This window comes from Halichoerus grypus, chromosome 2 (genome assembly GCF_964656455.1).
Source record: "Halichoerus grypus chromosome 2, mHalGry1.hap1.1, whole genome shotgun sequence".
NCBI classification, from domain to species: Eukaryota; Metazoa; Chordata; class Mammalia; order Carnivora; family Phocidae; genus Halichoerus; species Halichoerus grypus.
In genome coordinates, this window is record NC_135713.1 from 100,806,927 (window position 1) to 100,819,167 (window position 12,241).

Below are 12,241 nucleotides of genomic sequence, written 5' to 3' on the forward strand. Positions count from 1 at the left end.
CGGCTCGGGTCGTGATCTCAGGGTCCCGGGATTGAGCCCTGCTTTGAGTTGGGCTCCCTGCTAAGGGGGGAGTGTGCTTCTCCCTCTGCCGCTCCCCCCACTCATTCTCTCAATCCCTCTCACCCTCTCAAATAAATAAATAAAAATATTAAAAAAAAAAAACCCAAAAACCAGCATGCTCCAAATTGTGAAGTGAGGATAGCCTAAGAGAGGAAGTATCAAAGTTAGTAGCTGGGAGAACAGAATCCAGTCACTGCAAAAAGGTGGTCACCGATCAATTCCTTCCTTCTCCATATACACAAGCTCTTCTACCGTTCAAGAGGTACTAGCCCATTTTTCCTCCTCTTGAATCAGGGCTTTGCGACTTTCCTTGACTAGTAGAATAGAGCATGGGTGACATTCTGGGATTTGTTTCCTGGCAGGTTCCACTTTATCCCTCTGCGAAAGCAGCCACAGTGTGTGGAGTCTGACCACCTGAGACGGAGCTGTGGGGCAGAGCAGGTTAGCCACACGGCGGGGAGAAGCCGCATGGAGAGGCACCGAGGTACCAGACCTACGCGAAGTCCCTTGGATCTTCTAACCCTGCTGGCCGCTAACTGAATGTAGTCCAGGAGAGCCCAAGAGCCTTGCTCTTCCCTGAATTCCAAGCCCACAGAACTATGAAAAAAAGGTAATTATTGTTTAAGCCTCTACTTTTTTTTTTTTTTTTAAGATTTTATCTATTTATTTGAGAGAGAGAAAGAGAAGGAGCATGAGCAGGTCGAGTGTCAGAGGGAGAAGCAGACTCCTTGCTGAGCAGGGAGCCCGATGCGGGGCTCATCCCGGAACTCCAGGATCATGACCTGAGCCGAAGGCAGACGCTTAACCAACGGAGTCACCCAGGTGCCCCCACTAAGTTTTAGAGTATACTTTATTCCCCAGCAACAGATAATAAAAGTCAGGAATTAGTCCCGGGAACAAACACATATTTACCAACATTCCTCTTTTTATATGTTGCCACCTTAGATGGGAAAAGCAAAATTCTGATGGCAAGAGTATGCAGTCAGTGAAATCCTAGGGGTAGAACAATCCAGAAGACAATGGGACAGCCACAGCAAATGAACAAAGTATTTTTTTTTAAAGATTTTATTTATTTATTTGAGAGAGAGAGAGAGAGAGAATGCACAAGGGGAGGGGACGTGGGGGGGTGGAGGGAGAGGGAGAAGTAGATTCCCAGCTTAGCATGGAGCCTAACTAGGGGCTTGGTCCCAGACCCGGATCATGACCTGAGCGGAAGCAGAGGCTTAACCGACTGAGCCACCCAGGTGCCCCAACAAAATATTGTTTTACAAATAATGCAATATATGTTAAGAAAGAAAAAAAGAAGAAGAAGAATGTAGCAGGAGGGGAAGAATGAAGGGGGGGAAATCGGAGGGGGAGAAGAACCATGAGAGACGATGGACTCTGAAAAACAAACTGAGGGTTCTAGAGGGGAGGGGGGTGGGAGGATGGGTTAGCCTGGTGATGGGTATTGAGGAGGGCACGTTCTGCATGGAGCACTGGGTGTTATGCACAAACAATGAATCATGGAACACTATATCTAAAACTAATGATGTAATGTATGGGGATTAACATAACAATAAAAAAATTAAAAAAAAATATTGTTTTAAAAGAAAAAGTTGCAGCTGGGTACTTAAGGATTTGGATATTTTACAATAGTAAAATAAATAATTATTTTGCCTTTTCCTTTGGCAAAAGCTTTCTGCTTTCAATTTTTGGGGGTTTTTGTTTCTTGAGCTATATAGGCCAGCTTATCTGTTATGCACTTCCTTATTGTTATGGCTGGAAGCCTAGGAACTACATTTCCCAGCATCCCTTGCCAGTAGTTTCAAGACTTCCGCTGATGACCAGAGGTACAGGCATGAGATTTTGAAGGGAGAAGAGACATAGAAGCCATATTTTTTAAAAAAATTTTTTATTGTTATGTTAATCACCATACATTACATCATTAGTTTTTGATGTAGTGTTCCATGATTCATTGTTTGTGCATAACACCCAGTGCTCCATGCAGAACGTGCCCTCTTTAATACCCATCACCAGGCCAACCCATCCTCCCACCCCCCTCCCCTCTAGAACCCTCAGTTTTTTTTTCAGAGTCCATCGTCTCTCATGGTTCGTCTCCCCCTCCGATTTCCCCCCTTCATTCTTCCCCTCCTGCTATCTTCTTCTTCTTTTTTTTTTCTTAACATATATTGCATTATTTCTTTCAGAGGTACAGATCTGAGATTCAACAGTCTTGCACAATTCACAGCGTTTACCAGAGCATATACCCTCCCCAATGTCTATCACCCAGTCACCCCATCCCTCCCACCCCACCCCCCACTCCAGCAACCCTCAGTTTCTTTCCTGAGATTAAGAATTCCTCATATCAGTGAGGTCATATGATACATGTCTTTCTCTGTTTGACTTATTTCGCTCAGCATAATACCCTCCAGTTCCATCCACGTCGTTGCAAATGGCAAGATCTCATTCCTTTTGATGGCTGCATAATATTCCATTGTATATATATACCACATCTTCTTTATCCATTCATCCGTCGATGGACATCTTGGCTCCTTCCACAGTTTGGCTATTGTGGACATTGTTGCTATAAACATCGGGGTGCACGTACCCCTTCGGATCCCTACATTTGTATCTTTGGGGTAAATACCCAGCAGTGCAATTGCTGGATTGTATGGTAGCTCTATTTTCAACTTTTTGAGGAACCTCCATACTGTTTTCCAGAGTGGCTGCACCAGCTTGCATTCCCACCAACAGTGTAGGAGGGTTCCCCTTTCTCCGCATCCCCGCCAACATCTGTCATTTCCTGACTTGTTAATTTTAGCCATTCTGACTGGTGTGAGGTGGTATCTCATTGAGGTTTTAATTTGGATTTCCCTGATGCCGAGCGATGTTGAGCACTTTTTCATGTGTCTGTTGGCCATTTGGATGTCTTCTTTGGAAAAATGTCTGTTCATGTCTTCTGCCCATTTCTTGATTGGATTCTTTGTTCTTTGGGTGTTGAGTTTGATAAGTTCTTTATAGATTTTGGATACTAGCCCTTTATCTGATATGTCATTTGCAAATATCTTCTCCCATTCTGTGACATAGAAGCCATATTATTGCTCTTCTGCCAGAAGTGGACAGGTGTGTGGGTGTCAGCAGATATCAGAGTTTGCATAGAATCCCAGACATTCCCCTGTGAATCATCCACCTCAGAGCTGGAAGCAGATGACACCACTACTAGCAGTTTCCTTTAGTCCCTGAAACTTCCTGTCTCTTAAAGCTAGCAGCATATTTGGAAAGCTTGTGGCTTTCCCTAACTCCTTCAGCCCTCCTGGGAGTTCTGTATGCATCCAGTTCCCTGTATTAAATTTTTTTTCCTGCCTGAAATACCTAGAATGGTTTCTGTTTTTCTTTAGTAAATCCTATTATGTAAATCAAAATCTCGTTTTATAATGAAAATCAAAATAAAGTAGAATTTCTCTTTATATAATTTTCTATTTTTTCCCTAAATAGCTACAGATTTCTTTCGTAAAATTTTGAACTCAAACCCGTTTACGTAACAGCATGAAGTGAAACAAATATGGAAGATTGTCAAATGGCAAGAAGTAATAGAAGGTGTAGTTGGGGTTCTAGGGGTGGGGGAAGTAAGCAATTTTTTTTTCCCAATTAAAGTTTTAGAGGTAGGGTCATGGTCACCAGATTTAGCAAATGACAGAACATCTAGTTAATTAGAATTTTAGATAAACAGTGTGGTAGGCAGAATAATTTCCACCCCCAAATAAGTTCATCTCCTAATCCTTGGAACCCATGAATGTGTTACATGGCAAAAGGACTTTCAGATGTGATTAAGCGTAGGAGCCTGGAAAGAGAACTTGTCTCCATCATGCAGCTGGGCCCAATTAATCAGAGTCCTTAAAATTGGAGAACCTCTGCCAACTGCACTCAGAGGGCGGTATGACTAAGGAAGAATGGAGAGGTGCAATGTTGCTGCCTTTCAAGATGGAGGAAGAAGACGGCGTGCCAAGGAATGTGGGTGGGCCTCAGGAGCTGGAAAAGGTAAGAAAGTGGATTGTTCCCTAGAGCCTCTGGCAGGAATGCAGTCCTGCTGATACAGATTTTATCCCAGTGCTGACCTCTGTAACTGTAAGATAATAAATTTGTGTTGTTTTAATCCACTCACTGTGATGATTTGCTACAGCAGCAATAGAAAATTGATACCAACAACAGGTCGTTTTTTAGTGTAAGTATGGCCTTGAAACGATTAAGACATGCTTATATTAAAACGGGGAGGTTTTTTTGAAATTAAAATTTAACTGTGAGTCTTTGTATCTTACCTGGCAACCGTATTTATAAGAAGGTGGGGTTCCAGAGCCCGTTCACAATATCAATCTTTGGCACATATGTCAATTTTTGGCACTTACTATGTGCCAGACACTTAAAATAAGCGAGTTACCTCTTCTGTTTTCATCTGATCATTGCAAGTCTTTGGTGTAGGTATCACTGTGGCTATTTTTAAATGAGGTAACTGAGTCTACACAGAATTAAACAATTTGCTTAATGCAAGTTTTAGGTCGTGAGGAGCTGGGGTGGGGTTTGGCAGGCCTACGTGACCCCAGAACCCTTTAGGCTAAGCTAACTCCGTCTGCTTTGCTAGGCTGTGACTCCATTTTTCATCTGCTGTCATGGCTAGAGCTCCCAAAACCAGCCTCTGCTATCTCTTCCACATCCTCCCCCCCACTCCTTCCTGCAGCCTGGGAATCTGACTTCTGCCGCCACCTCTTCTGTACCATCGAAACTGCCTTCTCAAAGGTCACTGATAACCTTTAATCAGCCACCACTTCGAAGTCCTCCTTCTCTTTGCCATCTGTGCACCATGTGACCTCGCTGTGTTCCCCTCCATCTCCCAAGCATGCCTCCTCTACCCCCACCCCCCCACCAAGCTTTTATGTTACAATATTGTAGCGCCTTCTGCCACTCTGATTTTACTTTCTAGTGATGGCTATTGTTACGTGTCAGCTTGACTAGACTAAAGGATGCCCAGATATCTGGTAAGCCATGGTTTCTAGGTGTGTCTGGGAGGATATTTCTGGAAGAGAGGAGCGTTTGAATCTGTAGACTGAGGAGAGAAGATAGCCCTCACTAATGCAGGTGGGCATCGTCCAATCTGTTGGGGGCCTGAGTAGAACAAAAAGATAGAGGAAAGGTGAATTTGCTCTCCGTTTGGGCCAGGATATCTGTCATCTTCTGCTCTTGGACGTTGGCTCTTCTGGTGCTCAGGCCTTTGGGCTTGGACTGGAACTATACCACCAGCTTTCCAGAACCTCCAGCTTGCAGTCAGCAGGTCATGGACTTCTCAGGCTCTGTAATTGTGTGAGCCAATCCTTCATAATAAATCTGTATACCTGTATATATCCTATTGGTTCGATTTGTCTAGAGAACCTGATGAATATACTTCCGTTTCCTTACTCTTCTCTCCCTTTACGATGGTATGGGAGAGGCTTGGTTCTGTTCTCCCTCCCGTCCATTTTTTTTTCCTATTCAAAACTCCCTTGGAAATTTCACTCTCACGGCTTCAACCTCCACCTCTAATGATCATTCCTAAATCCTGTCTCCAGCCCTGCTTTCTCCCCAGTTCTCACTGCACACTTGTACAAGTACCTGCTGCCCAAGCCCACCCCCCTCATGGTCCGCCTGCCCTCCTTCCCCAGTCTGTGAAAGGCATGGGTACTCTGCGCACACAGGTTCTAAAGCTGATGCATTTTTGATTCGTGCCTCTTTCCCTCAATGAGGTAGCTGAATAGTCAATATATCGCAGGTGTTTTGTTCTTCACCGTATCTTCAGCATTTCTTTCTTCCTCTCTGTAGCCTGGTTCCTGCTCCAGGTCTTGGATACTGCCTACTCTTTGCCTCAGAGGCCCTCGACTTTGCAGCCCTATCTGGGCCCCACCCTTGATTTCAGTGGTTCTGGGACAAGGCCCAGAGAGCAAACTTGGGTAAATCTTGCCCAGGTATTTTCGTTTTCTATGGCTGCTGTAACAAGCCACCACAAACTTAGTGGTTTAAAAGAACACAAGTATAGTCTCCTATAATTCTGGATGCCAGAAGTCTAAAATGAGTTTCACTGGGCCAAATTTAAGTTGTCTCTCCCTCTGGAAGCACTAGGGGAGAATCTCTTTCCTTGGCTTTTCCATCTTCTAGAAGCCGTTCCATTCCTTCATAAGTGGTCACATCATGTGGTCTATTCTTGCCCTGCCTCAGTTGTCACATTGCCTTTTTCTTCTTCTGTAAGTCCCATTTCCCTCCCCTCTCTCCCACAGGGATACTGGTGATTACAGTTAGGGTCCACCTACATAAGCCAGGATAATCTCCCCATGTCAAGACCCTAAAGTAAGTCAGCAAAGTCTTTTTGCCTTGTGACGTAACATCACAGGTTTCAAGGATGAAGCTGTGGATATCCTTGGGGTCGGTCGGTTGGTCTGTCAGTCCGTCCGTTTGTCTGTCGGTCAGTCCGTCAATCACACCAGGTGATTCTAATTTGCAGTCAAGCTTAAGAACCACTTTTAGAACTGACCAACTTTCTTCCAGACTTCTTTTTCTAATCAGTCTTGTTCACCGTTCTCCTAATACACCATCCCTATTATCACATGGCCCCTGATGAAATGCCACCAAACTCCCCTGCCTTTAGAATACACCCCAAATTCCTTAGTGGAGAATGCAGCCCAGTACGCACAGACCTGAAGACTCCTCACCTGAGCAGGCTGTTCTACCATTCCTCTACACGAACGTTTTGCTTTAGGTAAACTGCTTTTCTCAGACGACGCCTGGCATTCTGATTGGCTTAGTTATTTTGTTTTTGCTGTTTCGCTCGCATGTAAGTCTTGCCTCATCCTCCTGGGCTTACTCCAATTTTACCCATGTGGCAAGCTGTGTTCTTTTCCACAGTCTTCCGTAAGAGAGGACTACAGCCTGGGTGGCTTAAAAAGTGATCTAGAAATGCATCGTCTCACTTTTCTGGAAGTTAGAAGTCCAAAATCAAGGTGTGAGCAGGGTTGTGTCCTTCTGAAAGCTGTGAGGGACATGTCTGTTTGAGGCCTCTCTCTGTGGCTTGTAGAGGGACATCTTTTTGTGTCTCTCCATATTGTCTTCTCTCTCTGGATGCGTCTCTGCAAATTTGTCCTTAAAAGAATACTAGTCCTGGTAAATTTGGACCCGTACTAATGACCTCGTTTTAATTTAATTACCTATATAAAGACCCTCTCTCCAAATAAGAGCACATTCTGAGGCACTGGGGGGTTAGGATTTTAACATAGGAATTTTTGGAGGGGGACACAATTCAGCCTACAACATAGGCTATCACAGTCCTATTTGGTTCCTGATGTCTTTAGCCTCCTTTGTGACTTAGGCAAAAGGTCCCTCCTCTGTCTCAGTAATACAATAGTTTTTGTCCATGCATTTGGAAAAATAACAACTAAACCTTGAATGTGTCTTCTCAATTGTCTTTAAACACTTTACTTTGTGTGTGTGTGTGTATGTGTGTGTGTCCGTGTGTCCGTCCTTTCCAGACAGAACACGAGCTCTTCAAAGACAGCCATTGTGTCTTATTGATCTCATTATTACACTCAGAACACCTATGATAGGTACTCAATAAATATTTGGTGATTTCATTTCAGAAAATTTAAGAGTGTTTAGTTTGGGGTGGGGAGTGAGTGGAGATTATTTCAGTAACGGGAAATGATCTAATATTGTTGTATCCTTGAATGAAGGATCTCATCAGTACATTGGTTGGTGAGAATCTAAGAGCATGCTTTCAGGTGGTGTGGTGCTTAAAAGCCAGGAGCTGACCAAAGGGAAAGAGGGGGAGAGAGACAGAAGAAAAGCAAGTCTCTTGATACTCAAACTAATTAATCTAAAAACTGGGTGAGTCAAGGTTAACAGCATTTTGCATCATCAGCATCATCCATACCGCTCCCCCCACCAGTCCTCAGGCTGCAGTGATAGGATGGTGCTTTGGAGGACTTATCAAGCTGACGCAGGCAGCCTGAGTCGGGCGTCTGGCCAGTCCTTCTCTGGGTGCCCTTGCACTTCTGTCTACTTGTTCTAGTTACTATTCTGCCCACCAGGCAGAGAACCTCTGGTCACTTTCACCAAAGTGCTGTCCAAATGACTGAGTGGGAGACTGTCAGGTTGAGAAATGCAGAGGGCTGTCTATGTAGGAGGTATTTATCTTCTTAGTCCGAGTGTCTGCAGAACTGCAACAGGGGAAGCCGCCACATCAAAAGGAGTCACCGGAGCACACGAATGTGTCATTCCTTCTGAGAGGAATATGTCTGAGCCCTATTAAGAAAATGAGGAAGCAGAGACCCGAACCAACTGTTAAAAATAAACCCCTTTCCCTCGAAATAGTGTGGCACTGAAAAACCTGCATCTTTGCTGGACGATCCGGGCACTTTCCTGGTCTCTGCTGCCCCCGCCCCGTTCTCCAGAGGGGCCCCGTGCCTTTGCACATCTCTCAGACATTGCTGGGCTCCAGTTCCTGCGGCTCTAGTCCCGGCTGGTTTTCGTGTAATCCCGCCCGGGTCACACCAGCTGTCCCCTCCGGGTGTTGATGCTGGGGCAGACGGGAGCCTGTTCAGTTTCACCCTGACTGCCGCCTCGGTGGGGGCTTTCCGTGGACTTTTTTTTTTTTTTTTTAACTCTGCACCCCTGTACTTTTCAGTCCCTCTCGAGGGGAGCCTGGGCACCCAGCAATGGCTACCTCCTCTGCTGCAATTCCTGGGCGCTTCCCAAGTGTGTGGGATGGCAAGCACTATCTGGGTCTCCTTCCTTCTTGCTGCAGCTGCCACACTTGGAGAAGGAAGGGGACTCTTGAGGCATCCGATGCTTGCTTGAGTGGGCTGCCCTTCCCTCTCAGAACTCTGAGCGTGGAGTGTAGGGCCGGGCTGGTCCCCATGGCCTCCAGCGCGACTGGAGCAGCTGGGGATTATTTTTGCAGTGGGGGCGTTAGAGAACAAGAGTGCAGTTGCGCAGGGCTGTCCTCCACGTGGGACTGTGCAGGGTGTGGGGGGGGGCGGGGGGTCACAGGTTAGAGCCGGCTGCGTCAGCTTCACGGAGCGGGAGCTGAGCTGGTGTCAGCCTAGCCCACATACCTTCTCAAAGTCCCTTCCGTCTAGTCTTCCTTTCCAACCTCTGAGCTTAGGACCAAGAGGCCACGGGTCTGGATTACCTCATTTTAGCCCACCAAGCTGTTCAAACAGCTCTTGACATTTGACTCACCCTCACCCTATCCTGTGTGGACTTGGGACTGATCCTCTATTTTGTATGGAAATGGTCACCCTCACTTTAATAGACATCTGTTCAAAATTCTTTATTGTTCTTGGTAGATTTAATGCCTTTTCCTGTATTCTCCTATATCTTTGTGCTCTCTCAGTGCCGTCAGATGGGGACTTAGCAATTTGCTTCATACCAAATCGCATCCTGTAACTTGAGGTTTGTGTACAAGCAACAGAAAAATCCCAAATTATAGAAACTCAGGAGCTCCAGAAACATGCATGGATTTCTCTCATGTGAAAGAGTAGAATAAAATTGTGTAGGGCTGGTAGCATGGCTCTGCTCCAGGAAATCCTTAGAAAACAGTCCACTGGGCTTTTTTCTGGACAGTGTGACCTCCTCTTCATGGTCCAAGGTGGTATCTTCCCAGACAGCAGGAAGAAGTGATGAGAGAGGCAAAGGGCGTGTGTCGGCCAACTCTCCCTCAAGGTTCCCAGGAGCTGCTCTCTGACATTTTGGATTACTTCCCATTGACCAGACCTTCCTCACAGGACCATGCTCAGCTGCAAGGGAGGCTGGGTAACATGGCGTCTATTTAGAGCAGCCACGTGTGTGTTAAAAATTGCAATACTAGAAAAGAAGGTGAGAATGGATAGTAGAGAATAACTAGCAGCCTCAGCTGTAAGAATCTATTCTAAAAATAGATTGTGTGTGGGGGGGGCGGTGTTCTTGGTAAAAAGAAAAAGTACACATTTCTACAAAGTAAACCAAATGATTTGTCCTCGGAGGGCACATCATTACCTACCCTGGTATATGTACAAACACACCAATTTATATAGGTCAGGACTTACATACATAATAGTTATATTTTAAGTCAAGTAGACAGAGTTATATATTGGGAACATTTTTAAGCTATTACTGTAAATAGTGATGACTTGTTCTGGAATGTTTTCCCCAATATTGCAATAATTCTCTGAGCTATTATGTTGGTCTGTGATCTTAAGCAACTCAGCCAGTCACTCAGATGGTGAAATCTCTGAAAGCTCTCTGGGGTCCCAGTTGCCAGAATTATTTCAACTTAGTGCTAGGAAACAGTATCCCATGGCTGTCACGTCTACATATTTTGTTATAGAGAAGCAGGATGCCGGGGGAGACGGTGACACTTGAGTTAAAGCAAGGTGTGGGGAAGGTGTATATATGTTTATGGGGGGGATGTATATAGGCTGGACATTTGTGGGGAAAGGCATGGAATGCCAGGTGAAATAAGGTGCTTAATTAAGAATTTTGAGTGCCCCGGTGGACAAACCTATCCCTTGCATGACCGTGGCCCTCTAACAGAACTTAAAATAATCTCTTGGGTTTTTAGTTGAACTTTTTAAAGAGGACAAAATATTTTTGCTTAATTTTATTGTTATTGTCTCATTTCTCTATGACATGAAGGATTCCCCCCTCCCCAAGAGACAGTAAAATTCCATGAGGGAGCAGCCTTTACCTTGATAAACTTGAAAATAGTCTTTGAATGTTGGGTCTGCAGATACAAACTTTTTAAGTTATTGTTTCTTAAAGGAACTACATTTTTAACTTTCTAGTTTGTGTTCTCTAAGGGAGAAAGGTAAATCTAAATCAGGAGCACTTTTGAGCAAAAAAATCTTTTTACCTTCAGTTAGCAGCTGCCTGAATATAACTCCTCCTTCCCCAGTCCCACTGTACAAGTGAGTTCTCTGCTCTCACTCTCTGTCCTCTGAGGTGTAGGATTTCTGTGATGGTTTTTGTTTTGTGTGTTGACACATGTTACTATAAACCATTCTGGACATTGAACAGTCACCTTGCAATTGCTTGCTGCTACTCAGTTTCCATGCCTGAATTGGCCTTTGTGTTTGCCGAAATTGCAGACTCTCAGCCAATGGCAGCCAAGACAGGCCTAGCTCCACAAGGCCTCAGTCATAGCAGTCACCGCCATGATGGTGCTCTGAGCAAGCACGGTGGTGGGTGCGCTTCTTTACAGTCATGCAGATGGAGCAGTTCATAGGAGGCAGAATGGGGAGTTATAAAAATGCAGGCAAAACTTTTTATTAAATGAATAATTTTTAAAGATTTTATTTATTTATTTGTCAGATAGATGGAGGGAGAGAGAGGGAGAGAGCATGAGCGAGGGGGAGCAGCAGAGGGAGAGGGAGAAGCAGACTCCCTGCTGAGCAGGGAGCCCAACGTGGGGCTGGATCCCAGGACCCTGAGATCATGACCTGAGCTTAAGGCAGATGCTTAACCTACTGAGCCACCCCAGCTCCCCTTATTAAATGAAATTTAATGTTTTTTCCCCAGTATTGCATTTGTATACACAGTTTTATTTTTTTATTTTTTTTAGAAGGATTTTATTTATTTGAGAGAGAGTGACAGAGAAAGAGAGAATGAGCATGGAGAGCAGCAGAGGCAGAGGGAGAAGCAGGCTCCCCACTGAGCAGAGAGCAGGATGTGGGGCTGAATCCCAGGACCCCAGGATCATGACCTGAGCCGAAGGCAGATGCTTAACCGACTGAGCCACCCAGGCACCCCATGGGTACACAGTTTTGAATGGCTCATCAGCCTAATAAATTGATGACTAAAAACTAAATTGTTAAACAAACAAAAATTAAAAATAATGACTCAACAGCTTTCAGAAGTAAAAGATCCAAGTTTAAAAAAAAAAGTCATTAAGCATGCACATGCATCTTTATATTATTAGATCTAATAGGGATGATTTCATTTGAGCAAAACAAAATCTTCCATTTCATTAAATTATAAAAATGTATAAATTTAAATTTGTAAAAATTAAATGATTTACATTTCTTTGGATTTTGGGATAATATTACAGCTATATACATCTGTTAAGTATTTCTTTCTATAATTAAGTATAATAAAATATTTCTTAGCACTAATAATTTTGAGAATTTTTTTCCTCTAACAAGAGGCA

The 12,241-nt window shown here is 44.4% G+C and overlaps 1 long non-coding RNA gene across 1 annotated transcript in view; it reads left to right on the forward strand.

Moving 5' to 3' along the window:
* Positions 1-432: 432 nt before the first annotated feature.
* Positions 433-12,241, forward strand: part of LOC118529873 (uncharacterized) — an 88,701-nt gene continuing 76,892 nt past the window's right edge. The window contains exon 1 of the long non-coding RNA XR_013445348.1: positions 433-670. This is a non-coding gene — a long non-coding RNA (uncharacterized LOC118529873). The remainder of the gene's footprint in view (positions 671-12,241) is intronic.